Raw genomic sequence first — 11,202 nt, 5'->3', positions numbered from 1 at the left:
TAATAAAGCAGCATTATCACTGCAGCAGATGTTAAACATGAGCCTTGCTTCAAGGGGAGGAGGGTAAAGAGGAAAGAAATGACCTGCCTATAAATACAGACACCAGAGCTGCCTCTCCAATCCCAGACTTTCACATCCCTCTGCTTTACAGTGGAATACCATCAAAATTGCAATGACAATACGAAGGGAGCCCACCAGAAAGAGGGAGGGAGCCTATTTGCAAGTGACAGGAGAAAGGGGAATGATTTTTGGCTGAAGGAGGGCATGTTAGATGGGATATTAAGAAAAGATTTTTCACTGTGGGGGTGGGCAGGCCCTGGCACAGGGTGCCCAGAGGAGCTGTGGCTGTTCCTGCATCCTTGGAAGTGTCCAAGGCCAGGCTGGACAGGGCTTGGAGCAGCCTGGGATAGTGGAAGGTGTCCCTGACGTGGCAGGGGTGGAATGAGGTGATCTTTAAGGTCCCTTCCTTGCCACCCTATGAATACAGGAAAGGAATGGCTGTCCCAGCCTTATCCTAGCAGCCCAAACAGGAGCTGAACACCAAAAGCCAAAGGAGGCAGCAGATGCAGCATTTCTGGAAACAATACACAGTGTAACCCACAACATCTGCTGGCCAGAGAGAAGCCTGGACATGGGAATTGGTGACATTCTGAAATCCTGGAGTGCTTTTCAGTTTATTCATTAATTACTGCATGCTACAGGATCCCCCTTTCCAGCCTAGGAGAAGCCTTACTCAGAAAAAGAGACCTGTGCAATTTATTACCACTTCCCATCGAAATAAGGCAGTAAAAAGAAGATAATCATGTCTGTGACCATTTAATTATCACCCTCCTAAGGCAGCTGCCCCACCCTGACCCTTTAGGGGAGCCCATGGTGTGCTAAACCCCAGGAACTGGCCAAGACCTGCTGGGGAGTCAGGAGCAAAACATCTCCATCCTCTGGAGACAGCATCCTCTTTCTGAGCATTGCCTTCTTAGTGTGGAATTTGAATTCCAGGCCAGGAATCCAGATAAATACACTAAAAAAAAAAAAAATAATAACAGCATTAAAATTTTTGCAGCGCCCTGCCAGTGATCCATACTTAGAGAAACACATCAAGGATGTGCCTGAGGAATTCCCCCTTTTTGTTCTATCGGGGATGCCAGAGCAGCTCGAAGTACAACTCACAGGTAGCAGGAGTGATGTGTTTTCTAGAAAGGAAGGGGCAGGGAGACTCCTCTGGCAACATAAGTCAGTTCAGATGGTGCTGGCTTACAGGCCTCTTCCTTTAAATTGATTAATAATGACACATTTAAATGGACAACATAAATTAATTTCTGAATTGCACCATTAGTAAGTAATTAATTTCTTTGCTCTGTGAAACTAAGATATCACTGTTATCTAAATCTATAAAGAGAAGAAATGCTGAACGAGGACTCCATTAATGTAAAAATTGATTTTTCCATTTACCCTCTTCTGAGGTTTTTTTTTCCCTCTCCCTCCCTCCAATGCATTTATTTTTCAAGTGGCTGGGGATGGGGAGAGTAACCTAATTTATATTTCCAGTGGTAATCAAAAGATCATGCATGCTCATTTCAACCAAATGATGTCATTATGAAGGCTGTTAAAGCTGGGGTTGCCTTGGAAACACAAAATACTGATGGTTGAGGTTGGACTTTGGACTTCTGGGTAGGCAGCAATGACCTGGGACTTGGGACTTGGCAGCAGCCTCACAAACCAAGACATGTCTGTCCCCTCCTACAGCCCAGGATCCATCAGGCAAGGACACTTTGAGCAATTTTAAAATCAACCAGAAAGGGAGCTGACTTTCTATCCATATTGCTCCAAGAAGAAAAAGCCTTAATTTTTTTCCATGCAGGGAAGAAATTTCCTTGGACCTTGTGCTGAGATGGTTTGAGGTGTTGTTTGCACGGGGGTGCCAAGAAACAGTGCCAGGGGTCGGGCAGCAGGTTTTGGATGAACAACAAAAGGATGAAGACTGATGCTGCAGCTTTGACACAGCTCCTGGGCCCCTTCAGCCAGTTCTGCTCTCCCCAGTTCCAGGTACTGGGAGAGGAAGCTTGGGAATTTGAACTGGAGATGCTTTGGTGCAGCTGATGGAAGGAGCCACTTGGGTCCCTCATCTGTGCCAGGCCGTGATTTCACAGCTCCTTTTTTCCTACCCTCTCCCCAGAAGAACACGATGTCACCTCTGATCACATCATGCTTTAAAGTACACTTCAGAGAGAGGGGGGCACAGCCTGAACCCCATCTCCAAATACCCTCTGCCCTAATCCAGGGAACAGAGCCAGTGGAATTATTTACAGAGAGTATTTTGGCAGCTGCCTCCCCTCCTTCCCCCCCTGCTTTTATTAAAGAGGGCAAAACAAAACATGCATACAAACAAGTCAATGGGATGAAACATTTATTGTCTGTGCAAGGAGTGTTAAATGAACTCATTTCAGCTTCTCAATTAATATCTGGATGTCCCCAGCCACCAGTGGGATTTTTTCCCTTTGGTGAGTCGCTAATGGCATTAATAGCACCATGTGATTCTTCTCTTCCTGAGTCACCTTCCCCTTCCACTCAGGAGCTCCTTTGCAGGTTCATCCATTGAAATCCTTTGAATGCAGCGAGAAAAATAACAAAAAGAACGTTTCCTAACATGGGCAGGAGCGTTTCAGGCACGAGCACTTTGAATATTTATTCGCCCTTTGTGGGAGCGATCTCAGCAAGGAAAAGTCAGCGGGAATAAAAGGAATTGCAAATACCAGCGAAGGAGCTCCGTAGTTTTCATTCATGAGAATGTTTGCACAGGCTCCTGGGAGAATTATCAGCCAAGGTAATACAAAATCCCTTGTAGCATCAACACTTTGGATACTCCATAGTCCTGCTTGTCCAATGGAAAACATCTTTTCCTGAGAGCTGGGGGCCTAAGCTGGTTTGTTGGGGGGTTTTGTTCCTGGGTGGGAAGGCTAGAGAAGGATTGGAAAAGCTTGGAGAGTTATCTTTGCCCCATTTCTGGTCTATATAGAACCTAATATTCCCTCTGCCTCTCCTCTCCCATCCACTCCCTCTCCCTCGAGCTGGAATGAATAAGCTGAGCTTCCTTCAGAAATAAAAAAAAAAAAAACAAGGCGGGGTGAAAGATCTGGCCAAGCAGCCAGAACTGATGGAGCCATGGAAAAGCAGGGGACTCACAGGGAAAAGCCACTCGAGGAGCAATTCATGGCAGAACTTTATACCACAGATCTGGAATAGACAAAATTCCATGTGGGATCAAAATGAGGATGAATCACTGAGGAGCAGAGCCAAAACATCCTTCTGCCTAGGAGAGAAGCAGCAGGACAGTAGCATCCACTGCATTTTGGGGTGTCAGCAATAAAAGCACCGAGGTCTATTTACTCACAGTTAGCCTTTCTGGGCAAAAAAAAAATCCCATGGAAGCTCATTCTTGCCATAGAATTTTATAGGGTGGTTCAGAAACTTATCAGAAGGATATTACCTTGCCCAGGTTTTTAGAGCACTTCTCTAGAACCCTGTTGGTTTCAGCCCTGTTAAATTCAATAACTTCCCTAAGGGAGTGCTTTAAGTGTCAGGCTTGATTCAGTTATATAAAGGGATAAGGGAATAATCGTTAGACAGCACACAGGGATGGGAGAAGTGGTTTTGTGTGGCACCAGTCCTATTTAAGAACAGTCTGAATTTATAGATGAGGCTGATGAGGAAGTTGGAAGCAGCTAACGTAAGTGTAAAAGACAAAAGCCAGGCAGTGCTTTTAGAGAGGGCTGGGATACCACAGAGACATGGGGATGCTTTCAGATGAGGATTCTGAGTGGTTTTAGCTGTGTGCCTTGGTTTCATCAAGATGATGTCCTGTGTATTGTTCTTGCTATTCATAGTGTGGGCACTGGGGCCGCTATCCCAGCCTGTGTTTTTGACTTTGCAGTTAACACATCCTGCAATTACAAGCAATCCAAAACACTGAAGGCTCTAATATTTCTTCTTACTTCTAATACAGAATATTTGACTTCTAAAATACTGTTGTCATTGCACCTTAAATCACTATGACAGTGTGAACCACGACTAATCCTTCTGAGTGCTGAGCAGAGAAGGAAACCCAAATCAGCACCTCTCTGTCCAAATACTCACCCTCATCCTCTCCAGAAAGGGGGGAGGTGGGTGACCATGGCCTTCAGGAGACAGAGGATATGAAAAAGGGTGAATGGCTCCATCTGAGACCTGCTCTGGTCAGCCGATAGCCACCATTTGAAGAGGAGGAAGGGTGTGAGGTCGGCTTTCAGTGTTGAGCTGCAGAGGAGAGGCCATTCCCTGCTACCAGGTTTCTAGGGGTACATGTGAACTGAATGATGGCTTTTCACTTCAAAGATATCAAAAAACCCAACTCAATCAGGCAGGTCCAACTCCATTTCCTTCACTGACAGAACCAAATAACATGGATTTCCCAGGCAGTGGCTAAAACAGCTGAAGCTTTCTGCTGCTAACCAAGGATTTTCACCAGCACTTCTGCTTCATAAACAGGTCACCTGCAACTTCCTCAGCCACACCTGAAACCCTCCAGGAAGAGGCACCTGATGACCTCAGCCTAATCCAAACATGTTCCTGGCATCCTTCTGGCACCACACTGCGTGGTGCTTTCCCAAATCTGCATCCAATAATGTTCATCGTTGAGCAGCACCACCACCACAAGCTCCTGCTTTTCTAAAGGAAAGGACAACTGCAGGAACTCTTCCCAACCACCCAAACACCTCATTTATCTCCAGAGTTACTCAGCTTTTCCCAGTTTGGTGGAGATTTCCTGGTCTGTCATTCCACACCCTTTTTACGGCTTCTTTGGGTCCATCCCTGCCCTGAACGCTCCATTTGTTTTGGCAAGAACGTCCCTGAGATTTATCCCTGTAATTATCCAGGTAACCTTTCCGACAGGGGATTTTAAAATGGCCAATGCTAAAGCAAACTACACATTAAGTGTGATTAATAAGAGACCAAATGAGTGCCAGGCTGCACCTCCCTGCTTGTTAAGCGTGTCAGCCGGAGCATCCCTGACTGATCCCACCACTGTGAGACACCCAAATGTGGCCATTCCCCTTGGATATATCCTCTCCTCCCTGGCAGTGCCCATGGCAGGGTTAGGGTGTGAACAGCCACAGAGGGTGACATCCATCCCCTGAAGGACTGAGACTTCCTCTTGGGTCCTTGCTCATATCTTCTCATGTCTTGGCAGGTTGCACAGTGCTATCCATTACAGCCTGCATGGAGCTGAGGTTTTCCAGAGCTTGCATTTTGCTGCTGGGTTGCCCAAAGACAGTAAAAATCAGTCACAGTCACAGCCTGCATTGACCTCCAGTCAGCAGCTCCAGCACACCGGAATTGCAGGAGAAACGCTGATCGCTGCTTCCCCATTCTCCGGGCAAAGTTATTGCATATAAATTGTGTATTGATTAGAGGCAGAAATTGTAAAGAAGCCTCTCTGGGAAAACTGGAGGGTGGGAAGAAATTCAGGGGCTGACAAAAGAGCTGCTTTAATTAGGAAGGGAAGCAAAGCAGTGGGATGAGAAAACAAACACAGCCTCCCCTCAAGAGCCTCCCACTCCAGAGCTGAAAATCCAAGCAGGAATTGTCTCTCTTATAGGAAAGAATGGGATTATGGAGCTGGGAAATGGCAGCAGGGAAAAGAGCTGGCTTTCCCCCTCCACCCAGCACTGAGGAAGACAGGGAAAAGAGCAGCTACACTTTCTGCAGCTCCCAGATTTCGCCTGTGGAGCAAGGAAAGCGATGGATCACCTAACGAGTGTGCAACAGCCATGCCTAACTCTGCCTTCTAGCTCCAAGTGCTCCGGGGTAATTACACATCTTGGACTTATTAGCTGTAATTACTAGGTTCTGTAATCTGCACATGTCATTACAGCATGGGCAACCTCCAGCGGTCTAAATAGGATCAGGGAAGTTTCTTGTTCATCCTCCAACTTTTCCTGCCTCAGTGTTGGGTGATGTGCTGCATCCCCCAGGACCCCTGCAGCCACCACAGCCCGTGGTCCCTGACCTGGGACACGTGTGGGAACACACACAGCCCTGGCCTGCAGGTCATTAAAGGCTACAGGAGCCTTTTAAAAAGTTTGGCTCTCCCTCACACAGCCAGAATGTGGCGTTGACAGTCCCAGCACTCCTTTGGATAAGCACCATTACACCAGGAGAGGCTGGATCAGCTGCAGGCTTCCAGCCCCTGCCTCATGTCCCTCTGCTGCTGAGCACTGCCAGGACTCTGCCTTCAGCAGCAAAGCTTCTGAACCACACAGCTACCAGCAAGCAGAAAAGAGAGGATTTAATGTCACTTTGCACCTACATGAGCAGCCTGCCAGCTCATCACAGATGGGACTGGCCAGAGCCAGAGCAGGTTCCTGAGAACATCACAGTGTACAGAACTGAACAGGTTTAGGACTTTCCTGCCATCCAGACAGGTTTCTCCCCTCCCCAAATTCTGTGTGAGTCGCTTCTCCTTTCACCCTGACTAATCTCCTGGCTGTGTTTCTCTCCAGCCTGCCCTGATTTTTGGGACACAGACTGGTCCCCCACCTCCAGGTGGTTGCTCCATCCACCCCTGCATGGAGCAGTTCCCCCTGGCAGGTGCCTCACAGCCCAGATCCTACTTTTGCCCCAGAAGTAAACAGAACCTCTCAATTAATGTCCATCTCTGTTTCCAGATGAAAGCAAGCTGGCAGCTTGGCCAGAGCAGTGGGAAAGCCTGGGATTCCCACACCTTGGACAATCAGCTTCTGGGTACAGCAGTTCCCAGGGCAGCTTAGCTTTGTTAGCACAGCTTTTTTTCCCAAAATCCCTTTAATTTCACCCCAGTGCACAAAAGGGAAAAGCCATTCTGCCCATCCATCCCTGCTCAGATGCCTCTCAGATCCAGGCCTTCCTAAAACCCAGGAGGTTGTAGCAAAGGACAAAGCCTAAGGATAAAGACTGCTTCAGAAAATTTGGTGTGATGCTTCCAAAAGAGGTATTCCACCAAATGGGTACAAATCAGACAGTGCCACCAAGCCCAGACTGGCCTGAACAAACTGCATCTGCTGTGCCCAGGTTGTGCCTGACCCATCCTTGAGAGATTTTTCTTTTTCCACAACACAGGTCTTCACAAAAGCTTTGCAATCCATCTTTACGTGAGATAGAGATTTTACTTCCTTTTGGGTCCTGCTTATTGTTTGGGCCAAATAAAATGAAACAAAAAAGCAGAAAAAAATAAATCAAAACCAAAAGGGAGTGTGAGATATCCTGGACTGAAACGTACCCTTCCTTCCATCCAGATTCAAGAAGGAATGTCATGGCAGCAGTATCCTCATCCCTAATGCTCATGCAAGTGCCCCAGAAAGCCAGGCAGGGAGAAGGGGGCATCAGGCTCCCCAGAGGGGTAGGGACTACCTGGGATAATCATTTTTTTCCAGAGGCAGCCTCACTAACAGAGCTAATGCATCTCTCCAGGACAACAAAATGTAACCGAGCACAACATGAGCAGAAATTTCCATGGCAATTTTTGCTGTGAATTATTTGTGACTCCTTTTTAGGAGCCTCTCACACCCCCTGAAAGCAGCACTCACCTGTGGGAGGCCCGTGGCCACCTTGCACTGGGCCAGCCAGGGGAGCTGTGGTGGTTAAAACCAGAATATTGTCCTTGTAACCACCTAGGGAGAGAGAGAAGGATAATAAGGTGTGGCCGTCATTTCCTTTTTGTTTCCTTGGGAACCAGCATCTGTCCCTGATGCAAACAATGGGCTCCCCAAATTGACAAATTTTGGTTTCTCCTCCCTCTGGGGAAGCCTCTGCTGAAGCCAGCAGAGCTCACTGGGGGTTGCAGAGATAGAAGAGAGAGGTGTATGGACCAAAAGCAGTGCCAGAGGTGCCTGTCATGGTAGCTCCAGATTTCTGGAGGTGAGATGGTCAGGTTAACCAAAAGCATCACTTATCTTTTTTGCCTGCTCAGGATTTTGCTCCAAGGAGTGGAGATGAGAGCAGATACAGTGCCAATCATCAGAGGAGCAATCACTTATCTCACAGGAGCTCTGAGAGCCTCAATCAGCTCACATCCGTGAACCACGACGAGCTGAAGGATGCAGCCCATCCAAGGGGAAGGACTGCTCACCACAAAGCCCAAGGCAAGGCTGAGCTCCCCTCCAAGCCTGGCCACTCCTGGAGCACTGAAAGACACCCAAGGGAGCGCTCCCTGCTGCGTGCCAGCCCTCGGAAGGCAGCGGGAATGCGACACTAATGACATCCTTCACAAGTGTAATTAGCCTGCCTTCGTGGCGAGGTGCATTAGGGAGAGCTCAGAGTGGGCTCCAGTGGGTGAGAGCCAAGGCTTGTGCTTTGAAAGCTGCATTAGGGAAATAGAAAAGAAAATGTTCTAATATTACTTAATTACCCCAAGACATCCTGAGATGTAATTGAGCTCGGAGGGCTAAATGAAGGCTGCGCGTGTGAGACCGGCGGAGGTTGATGCATTTATAATGAGACCACTTTGCAAGGCAAACAAGGTCCCCACGGGGGAGAGGGGGGCGAAGAGGAAGGACAAGAAGGGGGCTGGGCAGGTACTGAGGAGCCTCAAGTCCTGCTGGTCTCTACCAGCTCCGTGCAAAGTCCCTTTCCCCTCTGCTCGGGGCTGCAGGTCAGGCTGGACGGAGGCAGGATGGGAAGTGCAGGGTGTGGATGCAGGTACAGCAAACCATGGAATCAACTTGCTCAGAGTTTGGATGCTGAAAACCCCTCAAAAAGCCCTTAGCACCCAATAAAACTGGCTGTCAGAGACATCCCTCCAGCCAGATCCAAACCTGAGGAATCTCGCCAGCATTCCCCTGGGGAAGGCTCCAGGCAGGGAGAGGGATGAGACAGAGAAAAATCCATCCTCAGGGCAGGGCCGGCTGAAGATGGGAGGGAAACCTGCCCCAGAGCAGCCAGTGCTCATCCCCACTGCTGCCATGAACTGCAGTGGAAAGCATTCCAGATGCCAGTCCTGGAAAACATTCCTTCCATCCACAGCACCACAGGCCTGCTGCATGTGCACAAGCCCGTTCCAGCCCTGATTTACATACTGTACAGAAGGAGACATTAAAATCCAAGCGGTTTATGGTAATTAACACTCATTTAAATATTATACTGGTAACCATCACTTCCAATTCTTCTCAGAATGTGTGCATGTTCATATGAACAGGGAGATTTTAAAGGGATACTCCTCTCCTGATCACTGCCTTCCCAGGAAAGGGATATTTAATGACCATTAATTGTTTGATTTGGAGAAAGTGCTGTGGAAAGCCACCACGGGAGAGAGGATTTTTTTTATGATGATTATTATTTTTGGAAAGAAAGGGATAATGGGGAGCCCTGCCTATGGCAGGGATGTATTAGCTGAGCATGGCTCTGTGGCTCTGTGCTGTTAAAGCCCTGTGCTGCTTGTCACCAGAGGAATGAAGACTGTGGACATCAAACAACCTCTGAGTGAGAACAAATGCATTATTTATCACAAATTAATCCTTCTCTCTCCTTTTTCACCCAAGCAGCAAGACTGGGTCACACAGGAGGCCAAGGGATCCTGTCGAGCACCTTTGATTGGCCTTGCACTGATATCAAAATCACCCTTTGTGATATCAAAAATCAATGGGGAGTAAACAGGTGAGGGACAAATCCATAGGATGTGGTACAAAATAACCTTGTGAGAAGCTACAGGTGTTCCAGCCCTGTTTCCAAGAGCTGCTCCAGCAAGGAGTCAGGCAGGGCCCTGCAATCCAGGGAAAGCTGGACCACAGCATCCCTGGAGGCTGAGGAAGAGGAGAAGATGCCCACTGCTGCCTCCTCCAGGCTGCAGTGCAGGCACTGGCAGCTCTGTCTCTTCCCATCACCTGGGGAGTTTCCTCAGGATGCAGCAAGTTTTCCTTGGAGGGATATCAAACAACATCCACTCCAGCATCTCCCGGGTGTCCGGACAACCAGTCCCACTGAGCCATAGAGATGCCAGCTCCATCCTGGGAATGACTCTGGCACAGGAACAGGCTGCTGGGGTTGCTGTGCCCCATATTCACCCCTTTCCCTTCCACAGCTCCCCTCACAGCCCAGAGCAGCACTCCCAGCAAGGGCAAGTGATCCATGTCCACACACCTTAGCAGAAGAAAAACTAGCCAGGATATTTGACAGCTTCCTACTCCAAACCATTGCTGCTCACCCTCCCATCCATGGGAAAGCCTGGGAAGTGGCAGCAGAGCCCAGGAGCTGTTGCAATGCCCCTATTATACTAATGATGTTTTCTGCCCAAACCATCCCAGGTGTGGCTCCTCATAGCCAGGAGAGTCTCCCTGATCCCTTCAGGCTTGGACCTGTCCCTTGAACCACAAATCCCATGAGAAATACTCAGGATTCTCTTGCAGGGGGACCACCAAGTGATGCTGAGAGAACATAAGCGAGAGCCTGAGCCCGTTGCAATCACTTGACAAGGTCTTGCAAGATCCATGTTTGCATTAAAAAGAAATTAAAAGCTTTTCCACTCCACTAGCTTGCCCAAAGCCTGCATACTAAATAGTAAATGCTACCTAAGAGGTTGAATAAAATCTTCATTAGAAAAAAAAATAAAAAGCCAGCAGTCACTGAATACATCATGAACAATGACATTGGGGAGGCATTGTTCTTCTTCTGCCTGATGGACCATGCTGAAACACCTGTTTCTTATCGTGGAACTGTTAATAACTGTCACCACCAAAATCAGGGCTGAAAAAGTGTCATTAAGTCAAGTTAACCCAACCTCCACCTAACTACGAGGGGAAAATTTAAGGAAAAAAAAATCCAGCAAAGAGGAAGAGAGGCAAAGCTATGCTTGAGATAAATGTCAAAGCATAATTGTTCATGTATCCCCCAAAAAACACCAAACAAATCCATCTTAGATGGCTGTTGCTGACATAAAAGACACAGCTGGGTAGCCATAGGCAGTTTTAACTGATTAACCACAGACATTGACCCTTTCAATTAATTCACTGCAGATTTGTTTCATTCTAATCATCTCCTGAAGCTGCAGCCACCCCATAAAGCCAACAGAAAAGCAATTCCTGGTCCTTCCTCTTGCACCAGCTGTTGCAGGGGTAGGAGGGATGGTTACCCAGGGGTGTTTAAGGTAATCCTGGCTCAGGGAGGAATGAACTTTTGGAGAACACAGCTCCTTAGGAA

General features: G+C 47.9%; 1 long non-coding RNA gene across 1 annotated transcript in view; it reads right to left on the bottom strand.

Moving 5' to 3' along the window:
* Positions 1-472: 472 nt before the first annotated feature.
* LOC116999752 overlaps positions 473-11,202 on the bottom strand; it is a 39,981-nt gene continuing 29,251 nt past the window's right edge. The window contains exons 7-8 of the long non-coding RNA XR_004418600.1: positions 7,599-7,682; positions 473-1,018 (exon numbers count right to left, since the gene is read on the bottom strand). This is a non-coding gene — a long non-coding RNA (uncharacterized LOC116999752). The remainder of the gene's footprint in view (positions 1,019-7,598; positions 7,683-11,202) is intronic.

The sequence above is a fragment of the Catharus ustulatus genome, chromosome 8 (genome assembly GCF_009819885.2).
Source record: "Catharus ustulatus isolate bCatUst1 chromosome 8, bCatUst1.pri.v2, whole genome shotgun sequence".
NCBI classification, from domain to species: domain Eukaryota; kingdom Metazoa; phylum Chordata; class Aves; order Passeriformes; family Turdidae; genus Catharus; species Catharus ustulatus.
The sequence above is the reverse complement of the archived record's forward strand: the minus strand, read 5'-3'. Positions and strand labels throughout refer to the sequence as shown.